Source organism: Prunus avium, chromosome 1 (genome assembly GCF_965620075.1).
Source record: "Prunus avium chromosome 1, drPruAviu1.hap1.1, whole genome shotgun sequence".
Classification (NCBI taxonomy): domain Eukaryota; kingdom Viridiplantae; phylum Streptophyta; class Magnoliopsida; order Rosales; family Rosaceae; genus Prunus; species Prunus avium.
The window spans coordinates 7,744,027-7,762,685 of record NC_142284.1 but is presented as its reverse complement, the minus strand read 5'-3'; the positions used below and the strand labels follow the sequence as shown (position 1 = coordinate 7,762,685).

Below are 18,659 nucleotides of genomic sequence, written 5' to 3'. Positions count from 1 at the left end.
GTGTTTAGTTTGAGGTATAGCTATTTTTCCTTGGTTTTACTTTGCAGTCATCTGATTACCGTCAGAAAACAAAGTGAAATGAGTTCATCTATAAATATCAACAACATTACCGTCATGATGTGTACGACTTCACCAAAAGCAGTATAAATGCGGTTGCTTTAATCAATTGCAACTTTCATTAGAGACTTTATCGGTACATTATTGGAGTTTAATTTTCTGGTTTAGCATTCTCAAAGTTGTATGTATTGCACATAAGTAAATTAGTTTATATGAATCATGGCTATGTTGGTATAACATGTATAGTGTATTTTATTCACCAAATTATGTCCCATTTATTTAAAAGGCCTCACCTTGAACCTAATTTATTTATTTATTTTGGGGTGAAACAGTAGCAATTCAATTGCAGAAACAGGGCACAAACCCATATTTTTCAACAATAAGAACACAGCCCTGAAAGGAGGTTCGTGCAATACAAAATGTAACAACAACTCCAATTAAGCTCAAGTATTACAAGATAGTTAGAAAAATACAACAAAAAACCCAGCTAACAAGGAGTTACAGATGTTGAGGATCCAATTTCTGCAGCAACCAGTGCTTAAGAGAGATCAAGACAGAGAACAAACTCTCAAACTTCATGGGACAGGAAATACCCCAAGAGTGGAGGGCATTACCGCTCAACTTCCACCAGGATATTCCAAAGAATATCACAGCATCTCCTAATCCCTCGTGATCCCCAAGCACACTAAAAGTAGATCCACCAAAATCAGCAGCTCCACCTCCGAAACAAAGAGAACAACACTAGATCTACTACACAAGTAACAGATCTATCAAAATCAGCCAAAAACCAGCCCCAAAAGACTGGGAAACAAGCCCTCAAGAACAGAGGGAAGAAACAAACCCTTGCAACAGCAAGGAGTAAACAAACCCTTGAACCTAATTTATTTGTAACAGATAGTTAATCATCCTTAAATTACTAGGCTAATCTGCTGTTTTTTTTTTCCAGCAAATATGCATATGCCTTGGTGTAATATTTCTCACGTTTTTGTTGTGTGTGTGAATTTTCAACATCTTGAGTACGTACATTCCACACTCCACACGGCACATGGCTTAGTGGTTATTTGGATGCACTTACACGGCTTAATGGTTATAGGAAAAAACAAAGGGTCAATTCCACTTTAAAGAGACACCTTATAAAAATAGACCCGTTTATGAAACTTATTATCTGGATAGGAATTAAGAACAAGAAAATTCAAAGTTAGAAATATTTAAGAAAAAAAAAAAGGGGGATCTCTTTTGGTTTGAAAAACCTATTGTGACTATTCTTTTCGACTATAAATGGTGGAATAGTCCGTTGCGGTATATAAAAAACAATCGATTTGAAAATTATGTAAGAAATGAAATGTCACAATATTTTTTGGATGCACTTGACACTTCACAACCAGATGACTAAATATGCAAATATACATGTCTTCAACGGTGGCAAAAGATATCTGTATTTGCTTGGAAGACGACACAAATGAAAATATCTTCTTCATTAACAAATTCTGGCCTTGCACTGCATGCCTGCATGCTTGGAATTTGGAGGTTCTTTTTTTGACTCATTCAGGAAAATGGTTACCAGGTCTAATCACCACTACTGTAGTGGTGCCCAGTTAATTGTTTTATAAAATTCCAAACTAATGTTGCTAGACTAAATAAGTAGAGGATAAGTATTTGTAATTAATAGGAATAGCCCTATAATCGAAACATTCATATTTTAAATTGGTAGAGTGGACGATCCTAAGTCGTCTTTAAACCAACACCAAATTCTTAAATCAAATCATCAAACACAAACCTGAAATCAAATTACCAAAACATTACCATCATGATGTGTACGACTTCACCAAAAGCAGTATAAATGCGGTTGCTTTAATCAATTGCAAGTTTCATTAAGAAGCTTCTAGGCTATTAACTGACAACCAAGTGGGCTCTAGCTAGGCTATTAATTCACAACCAAGTTCTTTGCAAGTTTTCAGTTGACTTGACTTTGGATTGATAAGAAATTTAAAAATGAAGCTCTATACATATTCCAAAGATACACAAAATCCCATCCATGAATTTAGATTCGAAAGCTTATCTAGTGCTGCTGGACTAAATAGTTGTACTGATTGAGAAGGGGTTTTTTTTTTTTTTTTTTTTTTTCCGACATTACCTAGAAACCTTCAGGAGGTACGAACAATGGAGGCTCAGCTGATTGTGGATCTTTCAGCATTTCATTTGGAGATAATTCTAATTGTTTTGGGAAAAATTTCATTAGAAGCCAAAAATTGCATTCTTGTGGGTATTTATTAGATTTCTGTACATCAATAATAAAGTAATGATGTGAGATATATGAATGAACAACAATATATCATGACTTATAGGTTGAAAATGGAAATATAGGAAGCCTATGATGACAAGTTAGGTACATGGATAGATGAATCAGTATGCCCTGATGAGAGATTTCCATTATTTGATTCATTTTCATTCACATCAGTATTGTTCTCCACTGCTGAGTTGTTCTGCATATCAGTTGCATCATGTAAACCTATATAGCTGTCTCATCAGGAGTATCTATAGCATGTACTCTGGATGTTCTTCATGTAAAAGGATGCGAAATGAGATCTTTCTTGTCAAAATGCTTTGCCAATTCAACCATTTTCAACCGAAATGAGTTCTCAGAATGAATCGTGGTCCTCAAAGTAGGCCATTGTGAGCAAAGGAAACGGTACATGTACATCAAAAGTGAAAACATGGAGACTACACCTGCGATGATGAAGAGTCCCCCGAAGCTGGACACGTGAAGGCTTCGACCATCTGAAGAAATTTTGGCACTTTGATCATCACAGATGGTTTGGTTTCCAAAGTACTTCTCCTCAATTGAATCCATCTTAGATTTATCTTGAGTGACATTCAAGATTGCCCTTGACATGGAGGAGACTAGAGGAGACCCTCTTGGGAAGGCCTGATATTAGAAGGCAAAAAAACAATTTAGCACGTGGATATAGGAAATGGAAGCATTGTTGCAGCATTGTACACTCTGGTTTTTATGGATAACAATACAATCAAAGAAAATTAAGACAGAGAACTCACAAAGCCGAATCCGTCAGTTTTGTAGGTTGGTCCAACCATGGTGTACTTGGAACAATTCCTTGCAATGAACAGTTTAAGGTAAGGGATTTCATCGAAAATTGCAGCAACTCCACCATTGTTGGTTCCTTTGGATAGTGCATGGTTATAATCCTCAATGGTTACATAAGCTTTCAACTTGGACTCTTCAAACCTTAAATTTTCCCTTAGAAACCCTTTAACAAATGAATTCTTTTGATATCCTATACTATAACCATTCCTTTTGATATCTTTTATATCATTAAATACAGGCTGCAATCTCTGCACTGTTAACATTGAGGCTAAATTTGCAGTGTAACTCTGTGTTAGGATAAGAACCACAAAAACCCAAATGATGAGCACCAATCTTGACCAATTGTTCACCACTTTCTCCCCTATAGCATTACAAAAGCATTAGTACATGCTTCATTGAGAATTTTGAAGAAAACAAATGCTTTGGTATAGGGAGAAGAGAACTTACTATGAGCAAAGACAAGAGTTGAAAAGGAGAACCAGAATATCATGCCGAGTTGTTGTTGTGGTGGACCTCTAAACTCGGAGTTTACCCGGTGTTCAAGAACCCATATCACAAAACCTGTAAATATGAAGGCTGCCCCAATTGTCAGCCAAAGATCCAAACTTAACGGCTTCAAAAAAATCCAAATATTGTCTCTTTCATTATTTTCCACCAAAACTACCATTGACACTCCTGATTCTGAATAGGGCAATGTAAAATCTACATACAATGAGCGGTTTGCTATAATTGTTGTGTCTGCCACCACAGCATCATACTTCTGCATTTTAAATCACCAATTTAAAAGTACATTAGAGAAGGAGATAGAGAGAAAGAGGGGATGACCATTAATTTAACCTGTAAAATAAAACTTACCCCAGCTTTGATTTGGTAAAGAAGATCATCATATGTCCCATTGAAGCAAAAGAAGTCATGGGGAAGCGGAAATGGTAGTTTAGCCAGTGCAGCAAAGAAGACATCAGCTGCAAATCCCGATATATTTTTGTTTTCCACTTTTAGGAATTCATTAAAACCTTCTGTCATTGGAACTCCAATCCTCAGTTTCTTTGTTGCAGGTTGGTCTGTAGTGTCCCCTGGCCAAATTGGCTGCTTGAGTCTTCTCTTTACATCAGATTTTTCTGCTTCACTATTGTCATACTTGAGCTGCCTTGACAGCCCTTTTTGTTGGTCAATCCAATATCCAACAATCCTTTCTTTATTGCCAATCACATTGAATATCTCAAAGGTTGAAGGTTCTAACTGTCCCTTGACCAACTGGAAATTCCCACTTAGGCTTTGAAATTTTGAACTTGGGATTGTTTCAAGAAGATTTTTACCCATGTTCCTGGTTTCCAAGCTTGTGTTTTGTTTCATAGACCTAGAACTTGTTGTTCCCACTTTCTCCACCGCCATTGCCAGTGCCCAAACTGTATCATATGCCCATAATCCAAAGAGGTTTAGGCCTGCAGTCATCTTGTTTGGTTGTTTCCATCTTGACTGAAAGTCTTCAAGATCTTTTGTCATTGGGATATATGGCCTTACTCCCAACACACCTTCCATTGAATCCATGGTTGTCGAATTCACAGGATCTAAAAAAGTTGATAACCCTTCGGTGACAATCCATGCATACCCTTCACTCATCATACCTACCTTATTTGCTAGTATAAAGAATTTGGACCCGAGGGAGGCAGTCATATGCACCAGAAATATTCTTGTTGACTTTGAGTTTAACCTGTCAAGCTCCCTTAGAATTTCAGCATCATTAGAAGATGGAGTTATGACACTTCTGTAAGGTACTCGAGCACCAACCTCCTGGATAGCGTCCACCAGATACTGAATCAAACCATTGCCATAATCTGTGTCTTCATAGACGAGAACAACTTCGAACCAGCTATAAGCTTCAATGATGGCAGCTATGGCTTTTACTTGAGCAGAGTCATCAAAGGATGTCCGGACAAAAAATGGGCTACGAGATGGAGAAAGAGAGGGACTGGTGGCAGAGAATGAAATGATGGGAACCTTAGCCTTTCTGCCAAGCTCCATCACAAACTTTGCTTCTGCTGACCTTTGAGGTCCAATGATGGCATGCACTTTTTCTTTCTTCATCATATACCAGGCTGCATGAATTCAACAGACAAATGGTGAATGAATTAAATTAATTAGCTAAGATCAAAAGGCTGAGTGTATGTGTGTGTGGCCAAAAATATATAGCTGGAAAGAAGGTAGTGTCTAATCCACCTTCGGATGCTGCAGTAACAATATCATCCGCTGAATCCCGGGTGCGAAGATCAAGCCTTGTTCGATAATGAGCATGCTTAGCATAAAAATCTGAGAGTGCCATGGTCATACAGCTCTCTGCAATCGCTCCAACCGAGGAATTCAAGTCAAGAACTACCCCGACAGGTATTCATATCACCTCCCTTGCCATTGAAAGCTGGATACTCCCAAGCCCGGCCAACGAAAGAATGAAGAAGAAAGATAGAAGGTGCTTCTGGTTTGTCATCATTGTTAAGCTACCTGGGTTTGTCTCATGCACTCTCACACATTTAAATTACTGTTTTTCTCTTTCGATTTGCCTACTCTTTTTAGCTTTAAATCTTATGTACGATTTGTGCTCCAAGCTCATCCTTAATAGGAGTTTGAGAAAATGGGCAAGCATTTGGTCAACACATAAATGTTGATTCAATTTGAATCACTTGATAACTCGAGACAAGTCAATACCGGTCTCCATCTGAGTGGTTTTCAAGGATGAGAAAACCCCCTTTTCCTAGTTTCAAAACACACACAAAGATCAAGATCCGTTTTCTATATCAAAAAGCCAGAAACATCACGATCGACATTAAAACCATATGCTCATCAAGTTTAATTTGATCACCTTAATGAGAACGGAATTCCTTCGTATAAAATAAAACGAGGAACCAACTTCCCAAGAAAAAAAAATCAACGAAAGAAATGAATGTTGGAATTGAAACAAATAGACAATTCGGATAATTGAAATACGGGGTGGGCCCTACAAGATTGTGCCTCAAATAAACTTGTCATGAAGGTCTTACTTACCTACATAAACCATTTTAAAAAAAAAAAATTATAAAATGAACTATTTATTAGAAAGTGTCCCAAGTCTATTGATTAATTCTATATTACAAGTAAAATAATAACTCGGATCTCAAATTAGATAGTTCGGATCATTGAACCACTTTTCGAAATTCCAAACAATGCGATTCTTTTCCACCCTCACCAAAATGAATCCCTCTTATTGAGCTTGACCATTTATTAAGCTTGACCTAGTAGTAACTGTTGGTGAGTCCATATTTAGTTAGGATTTTGGTTCCTTACTAATAAGTGCTTTCTTTCCTATATTTGAGTGCCTCTTATATTTGGTTTTTGTAGGGAAAGTTAATTGAAAATAGCATTATTACCTTACTTTCCTTATTTTCAGCTATTCTACGCTCTTGGAAGGGGTTTGACTAAAAATCGACTTTTCGAAAGAATTTTAACGCAGGGACAATTTGAGAAGGAAGCTAAAACATTGAAGATCATTATGTCAAAGTTTCATAATTTTCTACTAAGCCAAATGCTCCATATTTGCAAGTCAAGACAGCCTAAGTTGAAATCTCGTCATAACTGCACTGTTGTGGAAGATTGAAGATTTGAAGACTTTTCCGATTTTTCCTAGTGGTGTGTGATATATGCTTGGAAAGCTTAGAGATCAAGCTACATTTCTCATATTTTTTCAGAAGTTTCTAGGAAGTGAAAAGACTCCAGAACGTGTGTGCAAGTTGGCTGACGTGTTTCCAAGTCAAAGAAGGATTCTTTTTCTAATTAGAATAATTACCTAATTAGGATTCCTTGTAATTAGTGATCGGTTCATAATTGTATATCATTTTGTACCCTTCTAGCTTATGATTTGGTTATGTTTTTGAGTTAAACTTGTGCTTTTAATCCTTTTTGTGTTTATCTTTCAGTTCATTGAGCTTTAGGTGATAATGATGGCTTTAGAGAGCATAATTCATGCAATTCAAGCATGTTAAGGCCTAATTTGGATGAATGGATGAAGAGCTTAAAGACAAACTCATTTTGGCTACAGCCCCCTGCCAGTCCAGTTCCGTAGGTCATATTGAAAGCTTTGTTTCAACAACATACATAGCTCGAATGAGGCCACATTCTTCATGAACGTTGTTCCAATTGGTGTGTACTATAACATATCCAAAATTCAGCCCCATTGGATAAATCTGGAGTCCGTTACCTAGCAAACACAGAACCATGCTCAGGATGGATCTTATCAGCGCGGAAAATGAGTTAGCAATTTGTTTCGGCCTTAACTTCTTCCTCCGACCTTGGATTGGCCCAAATAACATATGGCTGGAAAGAAGACATTCTGAACTTCAATTTCGAGTGCTTAAAGTCCTAATTTGATTAAGAGAAGCCCAAGTTGTAAGCCCTTGAAGTTGCTGGTCATGCTGACCTCAGCATGTGCTGGTTGGATGCTTGGTCATGGTGAGCTAGGTATGAGCTATCATTTCTGGTTGGAAGCTTGGTCATGGTGACATGAAGATGAGCTAGGGCTGCTGGTGGGATCTATTGGTGAAGTGCATCACCCAATTTAGATTTTCTAATACAAATGCATCAACCATTTCAGATTTTATAAAACAAGTGTTGTATGCATTAGCCATATTGAATTCAGATTTTCACTTCCCCTAGGCCTATAAATAGGGAAGTTCTCTAAGCTTGTAAACACACCCCAAGGGGGGGAGCTCTCAAACACTTCTCTAGAGCTCCCTTCCCTTCTCTCCCTCAAATTCTCTTAGTTTCTCTTTCTAGTTTTCAATTGTTGTAATGAAATATTTGTGCTGAAATTCTCCTTAAGTTTTTCTTAGTTCCACTTTACTTTTCATTATGTAAATTCTTTTCTTTAGTTTCAAGTTTGATTAGTTTTCAAGTTTCAATTATGATTTTTGTTCTTATTCATTATGCTTATAAGTTAATATGCTAGTTTGAATGATTGATCACCATTTAGGCTTGCATGTTAGCTATCTTGGTTTGAATTAAGAGTAGACACCATGCTTTAATTCGAATTGAACTATGAATAGGAAGAGTATGTATGGACATTCGACAACAGGGATTAGATACATGCTTGGTTGTTTAAATTGTTCTTCTATGCTTAATGGGTTCCTAATGCTTAATTTTAGGTTAGACAACAAATGATCAAATTAGGGAATTAGGAACACAAGGTTATGACCAAACACCATGGCTTAATCATACTTTAGCTAGAATCAATCCGTTAATCTAATTGAACTTGGGAACTTAACTGCTTGAGTTAGTTATTTCTTTCTTCCTTGTTTTATTTATTTCCTTTCTTTTTCATTTCTGTTTTGTGTAGGAAAAATGAATTGGATCATTCAATCACCAATCCTCGTGGGATTGACCTCGCACTTACATATGCTATACTACCAAACGGCTCGTGCACTTGCGAGTATCACAAGTTGAGGATGCAGCTTAATCCATTTTGGTGCAGCTGTATCGACGCAACAATTAGCTAATTACTTTTCCTTGTAGAAAAAGTTAACTTATACTTGTATATATATATATCCTCCTCTTGGTAAAATATAATATCAGTCACAGATAGTTAATCGTCCTTAAATTACTAGGCTAATCTGCTTTTGTTTTTTTCCCAGCAAATATGCAAATATGCAAATATGCATATGCCTTGGTGTAATATTTCTCATGTTTTTGTTGTGTGTGTGAATTTTCAACATCTTGAGTACGTACATTCCACACGGCACGCAAGATGACTAAATGTGCAAAGATACATGTCTTCGACGGCGACCAAAGATATCTGTGTTTACAGGTCTAATCACCGCTAATGTAGTGGTGCCCAGTTAATTATTTTATAAATGAAGCTTTAATTCCAAACTAATGTTGCGAGACTAAATAAGTAGAGGACATGAGCTGCAATTAGGAGATTTACTTTCTAATTAGTGTAGTTGACTATGGGTTATTGATCCCAATGGTCCCCCAACTATTGCTCCAGTATCATATTGGTCTACCAACTAAAATTTTCATTTCAATGGTCCTTCAACTCTTCATTTGGTATCAAAACGGTCCTATCAAGATGGTCCTACGTCAAAATCTATCAATTTTATTGTTATTTATTTTTGTATTTATTTGATTTTGAAATTTTTAATTAATTTAAACAATAGAGAAAAAAATTATTACTTTTTAAGTCCATGTCAGCCAAAAAAAGCCATGTTGGTGGTGAGATTCGATTTTTTTCAATTTTAAAAATAGGTGCAAGTTCCTATAATAGTTTCCTTTAATTTTTAATTATTGTTTACTCTTTTAAAAAATTTGTTATTTTATTTTTATATTTATGTGATTTTAATTTTTTTTAATTAATTATGAAATCCTGAAATCGTCATCAATTAATTTGGATGGAAGGTCCCTCAGAGTTAATTTACAAGCATCCCTGCTTGTTTAGTCTGATGTAGACTCTTCCAATCTTGATTAAAAACTTCATACGTGTAATATATAAGAGATCACGGGATAAGTTCGATTCATGAGCACTGTTGCGCTCTATAATGCTAAGCTAGTTCCTCCACTGTTTGGAAGAACTTCTAGTGCTATGTGTTGGCATGAGCCATAATTCAGGGATTCTATGATCCCCGATTTTTTGGGTGTAATTCACGTTACCTAATTAGAATAATTACCTAGTCAGGATTCTTTATAATTAGTTAATTATTTTTCTTTGTAGGAAAAGTCAACTGGTACTTGTATATATCCTCCTCTTGAAAAAATATAATATCAATTATAATTATTCAATCTTGTGTTTAGTTTGAGGTATCCTTGGTTTTACTTTGCAGTCATCTGGTTAGTTACACCATAAGAACCCTTACAGAAAACGAAGTGAAATGAGTTCATCTATAAATATCAACAACATTACCGTCATGATCAGTATAAATGCGGTTGCTTTAATCAATTGCAACTTTCATTAGAGACTTTATCAGTACATAATTGGAGTATAATTTTCTGGTTTGGCATTCTCAAATTTGTGTGTATTTTTATTTTTTTTCCAGCAAATATGCAAATATGCAAATGTAATATTTCTCACGTTTTTGTTGTGTTGTGTGTGTCAATTTTCAACATCTTGACTACGTACATTCCCACGCGGCACAAAAGATGACTAAAGATATCTTCTTCATTAACAAATTCTGGCCATGCCTAGGAATTTGATTGGAGGTTCTTTTTTGGACTCATTAAGGAAAATGGTTACCAGGTCTAATCACCACTACTGTAATGGGGCCCAGTTATTAATTGTTTGTGCCTAATAAATCACGGCCATGAACTGGCCGAAGGAGCCCCTTTTCTCGGCACAAGCACTTCCTCGAGAAGCTAAAGCGCAGCGTTTCGTCAAGGTGTTTTGCCTTCCTGAAAACAAAAGAAAAGTTGCCAAGGCATGATCATCTCGGCCTCGATTGTAAGCCGAGGCCAAGGCCGAGCAAAATCACGGCCGGAGATATCAGAATCAAATCATCACGTGATAGCAGGGTCCCATGCTTCATTTAATGAAGTAATGCCTCTATTTATTGCAGCAAACCCACTAGCCACAAATAAGCATTTAATGCATGAGGGAAGGTGGGAAGTGACTGAAGTCAGGGTTTGGCGACAGGAAACAGAGTGATTAGACGTGGACATTCTCACAAGAATTCTTGCAGCTTGAGAGATTAGGTCACTAGCTATCAGAACAATAAATGCGTCTCCACGGCCAGAAGCGCAGAACCCACGATCAGGGCAGAGGCCGAGATTCACCAGGATTTATGGGGTCGCAACACCATACTTCACGATCCCAAATGTCGATTGGACTACCCACTTGCTCTAATCAGGCTCCACTATGCAGGATTTCAGCCTCGATTACTCCTCCAAGAAACTCCTATAAATACAGGGCTCAAAATACATTCAAAGGGTTCAAACACCAAACCAAAGCCTCCCAAGGAGCAACTTATATTTTCCTGTAATGCACTTTCAATATCTTTACTTGTTTTCCTAGGAGTAGTGTTAGACTGTAAGGAAAATTCATTCATCAATATATCATACGACCCTTGATTTTCAAGGCGCCGGAGCATCATCCTTGTTATTCGCTCATTCACCCCATATATCATACGACCGTCGCTCCCTGAGCAGCGCGCCGGAGCACCGCCCAAAACCCACCAACACCATCACTAAACGGCCTTGTAGCTCAGGCCGTGAACCTAACAGCCGAGATTAGTTCCTCTCTCGGCTACAATCGTTTGATTAGAAGACGAGTCCAAACAGGCGCACCACTTAACCATTCTATCCACATCAACCATCTCGACGCACGGTAGACCGTGCTGGCATGCCCGCGCACAACCGCACCGCACCCAAAAGCAGGAAGCCGCGTGTCAACGCATATTACCTCGGCCCGGAAACCCAGGCCGTGAGATCTGCGCGGTAGACATTAATTTTATGAATGAAGCTTTAAATTCCAAACTAATACTGCCAGACTAAATAAGTAGTGGACAAGTATTTGTAATTAATAGGAATGACTGAGTGTCAAAATGAAAATGAATCCCTCTTATTGGAGCTTGATCATTTATTAAGGTTGACCTTTAGTAGTAACATGTCGTACTCAAAACAAGAGTTTAAAGTTTTGATCGAGTAAAAGGAACCAGAATTCTTTGTTCACGTCAAGCGAACCAAACTGGTCATGAATTGACTAATGTTAATCGTGCGCTAATTCTTTATAAATAAGTGCAATTGACAAATAAGTTTATCAATTGATTAATTTGTAATGGTTGACTGAATAAACAAAAACTGTTTCTTAACCATCCAGGGCTCGTTTGATACACAGGATTGGCTTGGACTGGCTTGGACTAAATTTAGTACCATGTTTGTTTTATCTAATCCTAGTCTTAGATGGGATTGCTAATACCGGGCCCACCAAAAACACCTCCTTAGGAGGGGACTACTAATCCCATATGGAAAGGGAGGATTAGCTAGTCACAATGCTCACCAATGTATAAAATGCATATATTATATTGTAAAATTAATAACATATATTATTATTATTAAACTTACTTACACATATACTATAATATACATATATACATGTATATACACATAAATATATCATATATATATGAGTGCTGCTATTTCCACCCCCTGTCCTATTTTCCCACCCACCTTATTTTTAAAATTTTAAAAACAAAACTACCCATTTGTAAAATGACTTCTGAGGCCTTAAAGAAAATATTAAAAAACGAAACAATTGACTCAAATTTAAAATTAAAAAAAGCTAAAAAAAAAAAAATCTAAAGCACAAAGATCAAACGTCAAATTTCTCACTCCTCTACTCCCACCCCCTACGTCATTGCCCAGGCTCTCTCTCGCACCTCCAGGAGCTCCACCCCAGTCCTTTCAGAGCTGCCCCGGCCCCTCACTCACTCCCCCTCTCTCTCCCTCTTTCCCCCCAAAAACCACCATAACCCAAACAACCCCCTTCTCCTACACTATCGCTTTCTCTACAATTTCTACACCCCAGCTAAACACCGTCAATTTCTTCCATGTTTAATTCTGAAGCGCCGAATAATGAGCTCACTAACGGAGGAGGAAGAGGGATGGTGCAAGAGCAGGCGTTGATGAGGCCGTCGAGTAACGGCATCTTGGCAATGTATAAAATGCATATATTATATTGTAAAATTAATAACATATATTATTATTATTAAACTTACTTACACAGATACTATAATATACATATATACATGTATATACACATAAATATATCATATATATATATATATGTATTGTTTGTGCCTGATAAATCACGGCCATGAGTAGGCCGAAGGAGCCCTTTATCTCGGCCCTGACACTTTTTTGCAGAGGCTGAAACGCAGCGTTTCACCAGGGTACTTCACCTTCTTAAAAATAAAAGAAGGAAATGCTAAGGCACGATCATCTCGGCCTCAAGCATAGATCGAGGCCGAGGCCGAACAAATTTGCGGCCAAGGCATTAAAGGCAAATCATCACGTGACAGCAGGGTCCCAGGCTTCATTTAATGAAGTAGTGCCTGTTTAATGCAGCAAAACCCATTGGCCACAAAGTGGCATTTAATGCATGAGGGAAGGTGGGAAGTGATGAAGTCAGGATTTGGTGATGAAGATCAGAGTGATTAGACGTGGACATTCTCACAAAGATTCTGACAGCTTGAGATGTTGGTTCACCAGCTATCCAGGCAATAAATGTGTCTCCACGGCCAGAGGTTCAAAACCCACGATTGAGCGCGGCGGCCGAGATTCACCAGGATTTCTGGGGTCTCATCACCATACTTCACGATCCCAAATGTCGATTGGATTGCCCACTTGCGCTAATCAGACTCCACTATGCGTAAATTCAGCCTCGATTACTCATCCAGGGACTCTTCCTATAAATACAAGACTCGAGCTACTTTCAAAGGGTTCAAACACCAAAACAAGCCTCCCACGGAGCAACTTATTTTCTTCTGTAATGCACTTTCAATATCTTTACTTGCTTTCCTAGGAGTAGTGTTAGGTTGTAAGCAGAATCCATTCATCAATATATCATACGACCCTTGATTTTCAAGGCGCCGGAGCACCATCTCTGTTTGTTCGCTCACTCACCCCATATATCACACGACCGTCGCTCCCTGAGCAGTGCGCCGGAGCACCGCCCAAAACCCACCACCAACACCATCACTCAACGGCCTTGTAGTTCAGGCCGTGAACCTAACAGCCGAGACCAGTTCCTCTCTCGGTTACAATCGTTTGACCAAGAAGACAGATCAAACAGGCGCACCATTCACCCATCCAACGCTCACCAAAACATCAACGCACGGTAAACCGTGCTGGCACGCCCGCGCACAACCGCACCGCACCCAAAAGCAGGAAACCCCGTGTTAACGCACGTCCCCTCGGCCCGGAACTCCAGGCCTTGAGATTTGCGCGGCAGACACTTTTGGTACGCCCGGTGGGACTCTTGTCAAAAACTTATGATGGAAGCCAGCATTCCAATCACGACGGACCGCATGGCCAGGTCCATACAGAGACCAGCAGTGATGGAAGAACTGATGTCCAAGCAGGCCTACAGGATAGAAACATCCTTCACGGCCGCAATGGACAGATTCTCCTCTGAGTTGCGGACACTTTTCCAAGGGGAGATGCCGACGGCCTCGCCCGCATTGTCTCCTGTGGCTGGACAAAGAGGCCGAGAGCACGAAAGGGCCGAACCTGGTGACAAAAACAGCAGTCTCGGCGTCTCTGACCATGCCGAGGTATTAGGTTACGGCCAGCACTCTCTACGACCGGCCAACAGCTGGGGGCAGGCCCAACCTACAAGGGCGAACCCCGGGCCAAACCAACCGGCAAAGAAGGCATGTAGCCCACTCCACGCTCTAGCCAAGGCTTTGAGGGGGAGTCCTATGGTGTCTACGGCCGAGCAATTCGGCACAACCCATACTTTGGCCGATCAGGCACGGTTCGGCCAGAGCAGTACGACCGAAGCGTCACCACAACAATACGAGCAAAAAGGCACTACTGCTGCGCTATCATTGCAAATACACGATTCGGCCAGTCAGACGACAATACAAACGCGCCCAGGTTCCCTCCATGGTATAGATCAGCAGAACCAGGTGACCATACCTCGATGGCTAACCGACCGAGATTATCTCGGCCAAACCCACGGCGTCTCTATAAAACAACTCGGCCCGGTTATGACGGCCGAGCTTTACGTTCAAACGGCCCAGCATGTAAGGCCGCAAAACGGCGTGCAACAGGACAGACCGCTTCAAAGGCTTCAATCCGAGCACATCCGGCCTGTCACAAAAGACGGTGTGATACAGGGGGAACCGGGGGCACCCGGTTACCCAAGACCGTGCCTACCAGGGGGACCTAGCGAGCGGCACAACTTGTTTCCCAAAGTTTTTTGGGCCAGCCGCGCCTCAGAGAATCCGGTCGTGGTCACGCCTCTCTATATCTTGGCCGACGGCCATGACCCTAATAAACTATTAGAGAGAAGGGTTCGAGTCCTTCGGGCTGTCGGGCAACGTGGCCGAAAGGGGAAGGCTCACTCACAGATGATGCTCAGGAGATCGAAGAAATCAGGGCGGTCGAAGCTCGACGACTACCACTCGGCGCAAGTTCAAAAGAAGATGGCACCGAGGACCTATGATAAAAAAGTTAAGAAAAAGAAAAGAGGGAGGTAGGTGAGCGATTCAAATAAACGGTGCGGTCAATATAAAGCGAAAAGACATGCATTCGGTCATTCAGAAAAGGGGGGATCCACCCTATATTCATGTTTTGAGAGATCATTTGTACAGAGGGTTAGAACGGCCAGTCGAGGCCGAAACGGTACACAGATGTGTTAGCCTAAAAACCAGGGTTTTACTCCGCCCTTCATAAACGTAAGGGCCGTCACTCAGGATACAGGTGCGGCAGGGTAAACCCAAGGCCGTCATTACGACCAGTGGCCGGGTCGTATTTCTGGATATAGGCGCAGCCAGGCGTGGCCAGGACCGGCACTTCGGCCACGTTAAGGGCCGAGAACACTTGAGCGATACGATAATTAATCCAGTCTTTAGTCTTTTTCATTTATTTCTACTTAATGAATGATTTATGAGTTAGGCTTTGAAAAATTCACACTCACACTAATGCGTTTGAGAAGATAGAGTTTGAGATTGATTGTAGTTATCTTTGTTGTCTTGAAAAAATAAATAAAAAGAATAAAAAGAGAACTTTCACTTAGTAACCGGGCCTCTTGCCTAATCAGTAGTGAGTGTTCACGTCAAACTGTGAAGTTCTAAAAATAAAATAAAAAATGCATGTGTGACTTGTTTAACTTTGTAGCATTTTTAACTCGAGTTATTAAGCTCATCGGGGTGTTTCAACACCTAATGCCTTAAAGCCTTTGTGTTTGAGAGTCATTGGCCTAACACTTGCTACATGGGTTAATTAGAAAGCTTAAGGGAGCTAAACATTGCACAGTCCACATAATAGCATGTATATATTTATTATTTTTTAAAAATAAAATAAAAAATCTAAGATAGCAAGGATGGTGTGATTATGATTGAATTTTTGTCTTCTCAACTGTGTTAGTTCAATTTACACCAAAGAAAGCAAATGAAAAGTTTATTAATGGTGATAAATGACTTTGACTTTAGACTGGAAGAACTTAAAGTTTTGGATTTGGGTTCGCTCTTTTAAATTTGTTCATGAATTGAGAATCTTAGTTTTTGAGCTTTAACATTCTTGATGATGATTTGACAGGAGAGTTACTTAAAATTTCAGATGTGTGTGGGTATCATCCCTGAAAACCCTCACGAGACTATAACTCGTCCGCTAGGGCAACCTAGGGGTTTAAAGGCTTATTGCATACACTAAATGCAATCGAGATCCCTGCGGAAGTGGCTTAGTTAGTTTTCATTTATGCTTAGTTTTTCATTTTAGTTTGCTCGAGTTCTAGCAAATTATAGGTTTGCGGGTATTTGATGAGCACATAAACTATCACATTTATTATCCCTAAATATATTTGTTAGTAATTGATTTTCTTACAATTTTAGTTAATTAGGTTTGTTTTTCACTTTTGCACTTGCTTACATACCCATTACATAATTGATGATGATTTCATTATTTTATCTTAAGGTTGAAGAATTATCAAAGGGAGACTTGGTGGCATTAAACAATTTGTAGTTGGGAATGACCAAATGAATGATGAAGATTAGTGCCACACCAAGGCATAAAAGAAAAGAAGCAATGGATGGAGCAACCAATGAAACAAAAAGATGAAGAATTTGGAGAATGGAGTCATCAACACTATGGAATAAGTAAATGAAGCAAATTGGCAATTGGTTTGATGGCAAGTGGAATACATATTAAATTCATGAATGGAGGGATTTGATAAATTTAGAATTGCTCCCATTTTCCTATAAATAGGAGGAGCTATGGCATTGTAAAATCACACCAAGCTCCACAACTCTTGAGCTTTCTCTCTTCCCTCCATCTTTCTAAGTTTTAATTTCTGTTTTTAGTTTTATTTTATTATGGGGAACTAACTCCCTAGCTAAGGCTAGGGAGAAAGCTTTTAATATGAGTGTGTAATTGTTATTAGTTTGATCCAAACTTAAGCTTTAATGTGAATTTGTAGTTTTTGTTCAAATGGAATTTGTAGTTTTCTTTTTAATTAATTGATGAATGTTTGATAATCTATTTCATGGGTTCAATCATGTTTTTCCCATTGTGTAGTAAAAACTTTCATGCTTTTAAAAGAGAAGAGAATTACTAAAGATTAATAGAATTTTGATGAAGATTATTTTTTGATAGTTTGTTGCCAATGGTACAAGTTATGCTTAGAATACTTCTAAAGGAAATTAAAAAGAGCTTTAATTATTTTGAACAACTACAAATGGAAAATATTTTGTGGATCAAATTATTAAGAGTTGCATGCTTATGTTAAAAGTGGAACCCCAATGCCTTAGTGTTTTAATCAATTAAATTTTCTCTAAATCAAATCTTGCATAAATCTACTTTTCAATCATAATTGTTCTTTTTCAGCTCTGTTATCTTTACACCGCTCTCTGTGGATACGACACTCGGACTTCCGAGCTACACTACTATACGATACCTTCCCTTGGGTTTTGCAAAGTGGTGCGAACACGGGTCGAACCCGATCTTTCAGAAAATTCGGAATGAAATTTTTTCCACATTTGAAAGAATTTTATCTCATTGCCCGTGACGGGACAATGAGAAATTTGGACCCAACACTCACACAACAAAACATCTTCTATGGTGCTCCATGCCCCAACACCGTCGATAGAAGAAGCCATAAAGATGATAAAGAAAAAAAAAACTTGAAAGTGAATAAAATGTTGAGTAAAAAGTGAATAATAGTAGAAGAAAATGTATGAGGATTTGGTGTTGAAAGTGAAGAGTAGTGGTAGGTATTTATGGAAAAGAATTATAGAATTTTTTGGTATTTTTTAAAAAAAAATTTCGGATTTTTTATCATATTTTTATAGCAAAAAAATTGGCTGCCGTTGGATTGGAGAGAGAATCACGATCGGAGCACCCAGACGACGCCACGTGTCCTAGAGCCGTTGGGCGTGCATAGGGCAGACGTCATCCATGACGTCAGCAGGCGGAGTTCAAAATTTTTTACCGTTGGCGCGTGCAACCCCCTCGAGTTTTGGATCTGGGGACCTCCCCTCGGGCCAGCCAGTCTTCGTGGCCCCCACAAACAACTCGAGCCAGCCCTTACTGCTGCAGCCCGATTTTCGCCCAAAACCCCACCAGCCCGAGTCCAGCCTTAGCTGCTGGACTTGCTCTTAGAGAAATATAATATCAATCACAATTATTCAATCCTATGTTTTGTTTGAGGTATAGCTATTTTTCCTTGGTTTTACTTTGCAATCATCTGGTTAATTACACCATAAGAACCCTTATGCTCTGTTTGGATGAAGGAATTGCAAATTACATAGAATTCTAAAATGACAGAATT

General features: G+C 39.0%; 1 pseudogene across 1 annotated transcript; it reads right to left on the bottom strand.

Annotated features, from left to right (window-relative positions):
* Positions 1-2,334: 2,334 nt before the first annotated feature.
* LOC110772596 (glutamate receptor 2.8-like) lies at positions 2,335-5,480 on the bottom strand (annotated as a pseudogene). The gene is made up of 5 exons (XR_015836535.1): positions 5,378-5,480; positions 4,016-5,256; positions 3,608-3,920; positions 3,112-3,521; positions 2,335-2,983 (listed from the first exon to the last, which is right to left on the bottom strand). The product of XR_015836535.1 is annotated as a glutamate receptor 2.8-like (transcript).
* Between the last annotated feature and the right edge of the window lie 13,179 nt (positions 5,481-18,659).